We start from the raw sequence: 8,176 nt of genomic DNA, 5'->3' as shown, positions 1-8,176 counted from the left end.
CTAACTGATTGTGTTGATTTCTCAAATAATCAAAATCATTTCAGATTACATATGGACATATTGGACAACATGAAACCAATGGAGGAGGCAGAAAACACAATACAAGAGTTGATAACTCTATCTCACAGTACTACTGTAAGCAAGATTAGTATTACTCTAATGAATTCGTAGAAAAGTATACAAGATTACTAGTAACAAAATTTACTCAAAAACCCAACACAAATTACTTTGATAAGAGCAATACAATGATAACAATAAATATTATGGAGGAGTAGAGTTGAGGGCAGTGGTGACATAAGGTTTGGGAAGGAGAATTGTTGTCTTGAGTAGTGACATAAGGTTTGGGAAGGAGAATTGTTGTCTTGAGTAGTGACATTGAGTTTCAAAATGTTCTTCCATGAATTACAAAAAACAGTACGAGTAAGAACTACTAGGAATAAAAGTGTAGTACTGTTGAAAAAAATACAAAATATGGGAAAAAGTATATTTACATTTGGAAATGCGGGGTATCGATCCCCGTACCTCTCACATGCTAAGCGAGCGCTCTACCATTTGAGCTACATCCCCATTCAATGTTTAGGGTTTAGGGTTTAGGGTTTAGGGTTTAGGGTTTAGGGTTTAGGGTTTAGGGTTTATTATTTGATTCGATCATCTTGTAAAAGATGATTACAAAATTTTACTTATTTAACTTTTCAAAATACAAACAAATATTCATTTTTTAAAATTTTATTTTAAATTGTCCCCTTATGCATTTATTTCTTGATGACTTTACCTTATTAGTATTTTCCATCTTTCCCAGTTCTCATAGTCGTGGCATTTCTTTTTCTATAGAATGTTGCTCACCTTTAGCCCTAAGATTTGGTGCCCTTTTCGCAAGCCAAGGAACGGTGAGTTATTCCAAACGGTCTATAAATAGATCCATTTTTGCTCTTCTGAAAACATAACTTGTGTTATCAATATCTCTCACTTTCTCATTTTCTTTCTATCCTCTCTTTCTTTTATTACATGGTTTAGTTGTTTACTCTTTTAAAGAGTTCCTTGCTAGTTTGTAAGATTCTCGAAAAATTCAGGAAATTCTTATTGTACACCACAAATAAGTTCTTTAGGGTAGTGAATACATGTAACACCCTAATTTAGGATGTAACGGAAAGATATAATACATGCACATTTTAATGTATACTGATTTTATCTAAAAACTTACTTAGACAAAAGTTTATTTTAATTTTAAATACGTAGTTTAAAATGTCCATTGGTAAAAGGAAAATTCCAAATAACAACTACAAAACAAAAGAAAATTACACAGTTTTTATTATTTGATGCAAAACAACGAAATAAATTTTAATAAACCACCTGATTCATCCCATCCTCTCCGCAATCTTTTCCATGCCAAAAACATCTACATTATCACTTGTTCCCGTATAACACACACGTCTTACGATTATCACACACACACAAACAAAAACAAACAAATAAGGATAAGCTAATCATAAAGAATGATATATAAAAGAAAGGGTTAAATATGTTTTTGGTCCCTTAACTTTCAGTGAATTTTGGAATTAGTCCATTTCAAAACTTTGGACCAATTTAGTGCTTCATCTTTTGAAATACATTGATTTAGTCCTTCTAATCAAATTTTATTAGGTTTATTTGATGTTTCGTACACATTTCAGGATTGTATTTGAGTTATTTATACTGTTTGACATATTTTTGGTTTCATGTTAAGTCAAATACTATTATGAAAGACGTTTGAAATGTTAAATAAATTGAGCAAAATTTGATTAAAAGGACTAAATCCACGTATTTCGAGACATGAATGACTAAATAGGTACAAAGTTCCGAAATGGACTAATTCCAAAATCCACCAAAATTTAAGGGACCAAAAACATATTTAACCCTAAAAGAAATTTAGCAAAATAAAACATGGCAATTAATACTCAACATCAAAACTAAGTAAAAACCTTAAGCATTATAATAACAATCAAACTTTGGTTTTACCCCACCACACATCCAGTTTCCTAAAATCAGACGGTTCGAGTAGTCCGACCATCACAACAACATAAAAATCTCCCTTATTCCTGAAAGACTTATGAGTAAAAACGTTATGAATCGCACACCTAGCACTATACTTAGCAACGAGCTGGAAGTAAGGCGAAACATCTTTCCTCTCCCCACTACTTCACACAAGTGAGAGAGTTCAGTACTCGGACCAGTCGTCTACCATTGCTTCACACAAGTGAAAAGGACCCCTTTCCACTACTTCACACAGGCGAAAGAATCTTCACTGGGTCTCTAGGTACGAAAAACCTCACACAACACTTAATTTCACCAAGAGTCTTCAAGCCAAGTAAAACACTACCAACATGCAACACATGAGAATTATAGATTTCCAATGCTAATACACACCACCACATCATACATGGAAGAATAAAGTTCCATAATGAAATGCCTCAAAGCACTCACAGTTATATCATCCACGCACCAAATCAACCCATCTTTCTAACATTCTTATATAATGCCACCCAAAAGAAAGTCCAAGAACATACATTAAAAGTACAAAGGAAAATAACATAATATAGGACACATCACTACAACACATGATTTCTTCAAACACATGATTCCCAAGCACCACAACATAAAGAAAAATAAAGCAATAAGAAAAGTCAACGACCAAAACAATGCATATGTCAATGAATCAATAACTAACGCATTTGCTAAAAGAACCCTTAGGAAAGATGCACTGTGAAATCATGTGTAGAATGCACCAAAAGTATAACGAAAGGAAAACAACAACTATATTATACTACTCTATGTGTTTACGTGAAAGTATAAGCAAAGGAAGAAAGAGAAAAGCAAACCCCGTGAGCCCATGGTTTTCACTCATCTAAAAAGCAATGTTCCATCAAAGCCATAAACACATTATATGATATGAGATTAACAAAGCCTACACATGTGAATAACCCAAACTTTTGCATTCCAAAGGTATCCCTTAAGCCCCATAACAGTAAAATAATGAGCCAATGTTTAAAATATTTCAACCCACTAAAACTACTCCAAAATGTAGTTGGAAACAAGAAGGCTGCACCAAACAAACCATTCGGAAATGAAAATAATTATTGAGTTTCTCCCACCTTTTTTCACCATCAATGAAAAGAAGAAAACAAAGAAGAGAAAGATGTAGATAATGGTTATTCAACCACGGTACCAATCTAAACCACACTAATGAAACCCAACATCTGAAACCTAATCCCCTCACTCAACCAACCATGTGCATTGCATCTCACGTAAGTACAAGAAAGAAAAAGAAAATAAGGATTAGGATGCATGACTTGATACATATCAGAGAAAAATTATTGTATGGCTGCACACAAAACGAAAATATGTAACGATTTTTAAGTTAATGTTGCAAGTGACCTAGAAGAAAGGAAGAAATCATTAGTGTCCAGGTTCAAACCCCTGCACCTGAACACTAATGCACGCAACTTTCACCACTAGGCTACATACCATCACATGACATAATATGGATTATAAGAATTAAAGCACTTATACTCCACAAACCATAATTCCTTAAATCACTTAAATAATTGTTATAAATACCATAATAACTTAAATCACTCACATAATAATTATTTCTTATTTCATAATTTAATAACCAAATTCAATTAAATAAATCAATAATATTAAGCAAGCCATTAATATATTTTTTTTCATGTGTTTCCCTTTATTCTAATTTTTCCTGGGTCTTATAAAGAGGCCCCTAGACACTTCTATTTAAGGGAACCTCTAACTCTTGTACAAGGGTTCAACATTTTGGAGAATTAAACACCTTTGTGTATCAATCTTTTGTGAGAGCGTTCCACCTTAAGGAGTGAATATCTTTCAAGCCTTATTTTGCCTTGGCAAGTGGCGGCATCCACCACTCATCTTAAAAGGAGTCCATGGCTTTGCCTCTCCTTTAAAGTGGTGTGATCCATTCCCTCTTTTCCTTTCCTTTGCTTTGCCATTTTTAAGTTTCTTTCACTCATTTGTTTTCTTTTTTAATATTTTTTATGCGTTTCCACTTATTTCTAATTTGAATCAATCCACTCTTATCTTCTCTAGAGCCTTGTGAAAGGAACATTCACATCTAGATAGCTTGCTATCTTAATGTCCAGTGGGGATTCACTTGGTTTTCTTAATCAATCATTACCATATTCATGAATCTTAAAAAGGAACGAGATAATCCTTCATCATCTTATAAGTTTTGTTTTATTTTATTTATTAAAATCTTAGGGCGAAAAATAAGTTAAGAGAGAGTCTGGTGGGAGGAAAAAAGGAAGATAATGGTGTGGCAGTTGGGAGGAATTATCAGAGCACAAATTAGGGACCTAAGGAAAGGATTAGAGGGTTGGTTCTTTGGTAGAGGCAAGAATGGATCAAGGTTGTGAAAGAGGAACACTTTGAGTGGTTTTGGGAGCGGGAATTCCAGCTAAGGGGAGTTGTACTACATGTTTTTATTTCGAATTGTGTGTTTTCAGTGATATGCATGATCATGGATGCTTTTTGCCTTTTGCTTTTCACTAAATATAACATTTTTAGGTTTTTGCTCAGTAACCGTCTAGCAGTGTTCTTGGCCCGCCAGGCGACGCATGTAGAGTTGGGCATTTTCTGGGTTCTACCCAAAAATTGCATGGCAACAATAATAGCCTGCTAGGTGACGCAAGCACTATTGTGTTTTCTCTGCATTTTGGTTGGATTTTGACATATTTTGGGCTTTGTGTAAAATTCCCTATTCACGTTGGAATGTATGATGTTATAATTATTGATAATTGCCTCTATTGTTGATACTTTGATGAGTGAATGTCTTCACAAACATTAGGGGTTCACGTTGGGGACTAGGAATGCATTGGAAACATGATGTCCAGGTTTCAGTTGTGATGATTTTGTATTCGTATGAGTTATTTGGATATGTATGTGTTACGTAACTAAAACCTTACCTATTTCTATTTTGACCATTGGTACAATTGCATTGTATACATGCATATATAAATCCTTGTACATGCTTTCTGCAACATAATAATATTCGATCCTTTGTTCTTCTGCTTAAGATCTCCTTTCTTTCTCTTGCTTTCTCTCTCCTTATATTGTATCGAGAGCTAGTTTTTGGGCATAACCTTCTCACCGTCATGCCATTATCAGACACCAATATTTCTCTTTCTTCCTCTCTAGCATCCACCACCTTCACCGCTCAAACTTTCACAACTCCTATTACTTTGAAACTCTCTAATGAGAATTATCTCATCTGGAAACAACAATTCTTAGCTACTATCAGGGGATTCAAACTTTTTCACTATCTTGATGGATCAAATGCTCCTCCTCACTTTCTCTCCGACACTGATCGTCTCTCCAACACTCTCAACCCGACATAAATTAATCATGATCAACAAGAACAACATATCATGTCTTGGCTTCTTGCATCAATGACGACACCCATTCTCACCAAGATGGTGGGTCTTGAAACCACATCTCAAATTTGGGAGAAACTCGCCACCTACTACGCTTCCTATATGCGTGCTCAAATAAAGAAACTGCATGTTCAACTACGTCAATCAAAGAAAAACGATATGTCAACCTTTATCTTCTTGACATCAAGAAGATTGTCGATTCTTTAGTAGTTATAGGCGCACCCTCGACGAATTATCTAAAGATTACGATTCTTTCATTACCTTTGTTACTTCTCGCCTTGACCCGTATAACGTCAAAGATATCGAAGCTCTTTTGCTTGCGTAAGAAGAACGCTTCGAGAAACATAAACTCAATGATTCGTCTATTTTTCAAGCAAACATCTCTATAACCACTAATTTTCACAACAGGAACAAATATCAAGGATCTTTCTAGCGAGGTGGTCGCTCTTTCAACCACGGCAACCGAACTTAGTGCACTAATGGCACACAAACTCCTGGAAGTGGTTCTTGGGGATCATCCAACACTTCATGGCCAAGCAATCAAAATCCCCACACTCAATGCCAAATATGCAACAAGATAGGTCACATTGCCACAAACTGTTAGCATCAATATTATCACGAACCTCCTACATATGTTCATGCTAATACGTCTACATTTCCATCTTCTTCATAGGATGAAAATACATCCTCCATTATTGGGAATCTTGCTCTTATTAATGGCTCTGTGTGGTACCCCGACAATGGGGCCACACACCATATGACAAATAATGTCAACAATCTCACCAATAAACAATCTTACATTGGATCCGAAATACTTCAACTAAGTAATAGTTCAAGTATGCAAATCATTCATATTGGTTCCTCTTCCTACAAATTTCCACACATTTCTCACTGTTTTAATCTTCATCAACTTTTGCATGTCCCTTCTCTGTCAAAGAACTTGCTTAGTGTATCTAAATTTGTGCATGACAATAATGTGTTTTTTGAATTTTACCCAACACGTTATTATATTAAAAATCAGGCCACCAAACAGACTCTATTGCAAGGAAATCATAATGATGGGCTATATGTTTTCCAACAATTTCCTGCTCCTATCATTGAATCACATAATACTACTTTACAATCTTCGTTTAAACTGTGGCATTCACGTCTTGGAGATGTTGTAATGAATGTTTTACACAATTGTAACATTACTTGTTCTCCAACACGTGATGTTTGTGAACCTTGTAATTAGTCAAGGCCCAACAACTACCCTTTATAAAATCTACAACTGTTTACACTAATCCTTTAGAGTTAGTTTTTATTGATATTTGAGGTCCTGCTCCCTTCATTGCAACAAATGGAGCCATGTACTACATTGCTTTCATAGATGCCTACTCTTGCTACACATGGTTGTATTTGTTGCATGCTCGTTCACAAGTTTCATCTCTTTTCATAAATTTTAAAACATATGTTGAAACTCAAACTAGTTTTAAACTTAAAAGTCTTCAAATTGACAATGCCAAGGAATTTCTTGTGTTAAACAAATTGCTTCCACAATATGGCATTCGTTTTCGTTTAATTTGTCCACATACACATGAACAAAATGGTTCTGTTGAAAGGAAACATCGTCACATTACAAATGTTGGTCTTGCTCTTCTAAGTAGTGTGTCTTTTCCTCTTAAATACTGGGGTGAAGCTTTTGCCGCTGCGTCTACTCTAATTAATACTTTGTATAAACCTGTTTTGGAAAATAATAATCCTTATACTAAGCTGTTTCACAAACAACCAGATTATAGTTTCTTTCGTGTTTTTAGGTGTGCGTGTTATCCCCTTCTTAGACCTTATAATCAACATAAATTAAGTATGCGATATGAGTTATGTCTATTTCTAGGATATAATAATCGTCATAAAAGGGTATGTATGTATATTTTCCATAGGTAAAACATATATATCAAGACATGTGATTTTTAATGAAACTGTTTTTCCATATGCTTTGACAAACAACTCTTTTGTTACAGATATTAATGTTTCTTCTTCCACCTCTTTCACTCCCCACACACTCATTGTTCTTCCACCTCACACCTCACCTACACCAACTTGCATATCTACCCCTACTGATTCAAATAGACCTTCATCTCCTATACAAACCTCATCTACTAATACAAACCACCATCCTAAGATTACCAATGCCAAACCAGACATTTTCAAGCCTCACACGTTTCTTGCTGATATTGCCTCTGAACCCACAACTTATAGACATGCTATGAATCATTCTAGTTGGCTTGCTTCCATGCAACAAGAGTATCAAGCTCTCTTTGCAAAAAAAAACTTAGACTTTTAGTTCTCTTCCTGTAGGTGCAACGATAATAGGTTGTAAATGGGTTTTTAAAAACAAATTCAATGGTGATGGAAGTTTTCAAAGGCATAAAGCTCACTTAGTTGCCAAAGGATTTCAACAAACTCCTGGACATGGCTACCTCGACACTTTCAGTCCAGTCATTAAAGCCATTACTACTCGTCTCATTTTTGCATACGTGATCTCTGCTAAATGGGAAATCCATTAGTTGGATATCAACAATGCGCTTTTATATGGTGATCTTGAGGAAAATGTCTTCATGCATCAACCTCCTGGCTTCAATTCTTCTAATCCTACTCTTGTCTACAAGCTACGCAAAGCGTTTTATGGCCTTAAATAAGCGCCACAATCATGGTTTTTTAAGCTAAGTCACACTCTCCTAAACCTTGGTTTTCAG

General features: G+C 35.0%; 1 non-coding gene across 1 annotated transcript; it reads right to left on the bottom strand.

The window, feature by feature from the left end:
• Nucleotides 1–494: 494 nt before the first annotated feature.
• Nucleotides 495–567, bottom strand: TRNAA-AGC. Its single transcript has one exon. It is a non-coding gene; the product is annotated as a tRNA-Ala (tRNA).
• Between the last annotated feature and the right edge of the window lie 7,609 nt (nucleotides 568–8,176).

Source organism: Vigna unguiculata, chromosome 4, assembly GCF_004118075.2.
Source record: "Vigna unguiculata cultivar IT97K-499-35 chromosome 4, ASM411807v1, whole genome shotgun sequence".
Taxonomy (NCBI): domain Eukaryota; kingdom Viridiplantae; phylum Streptophyta; class Magnoliopsida; order Fabales; family Fabaceae; genus Vigna; species Vigna unguiculata.
This window is presented reverse-complemented; position numbering and strand designations above follow the sequence as displayed.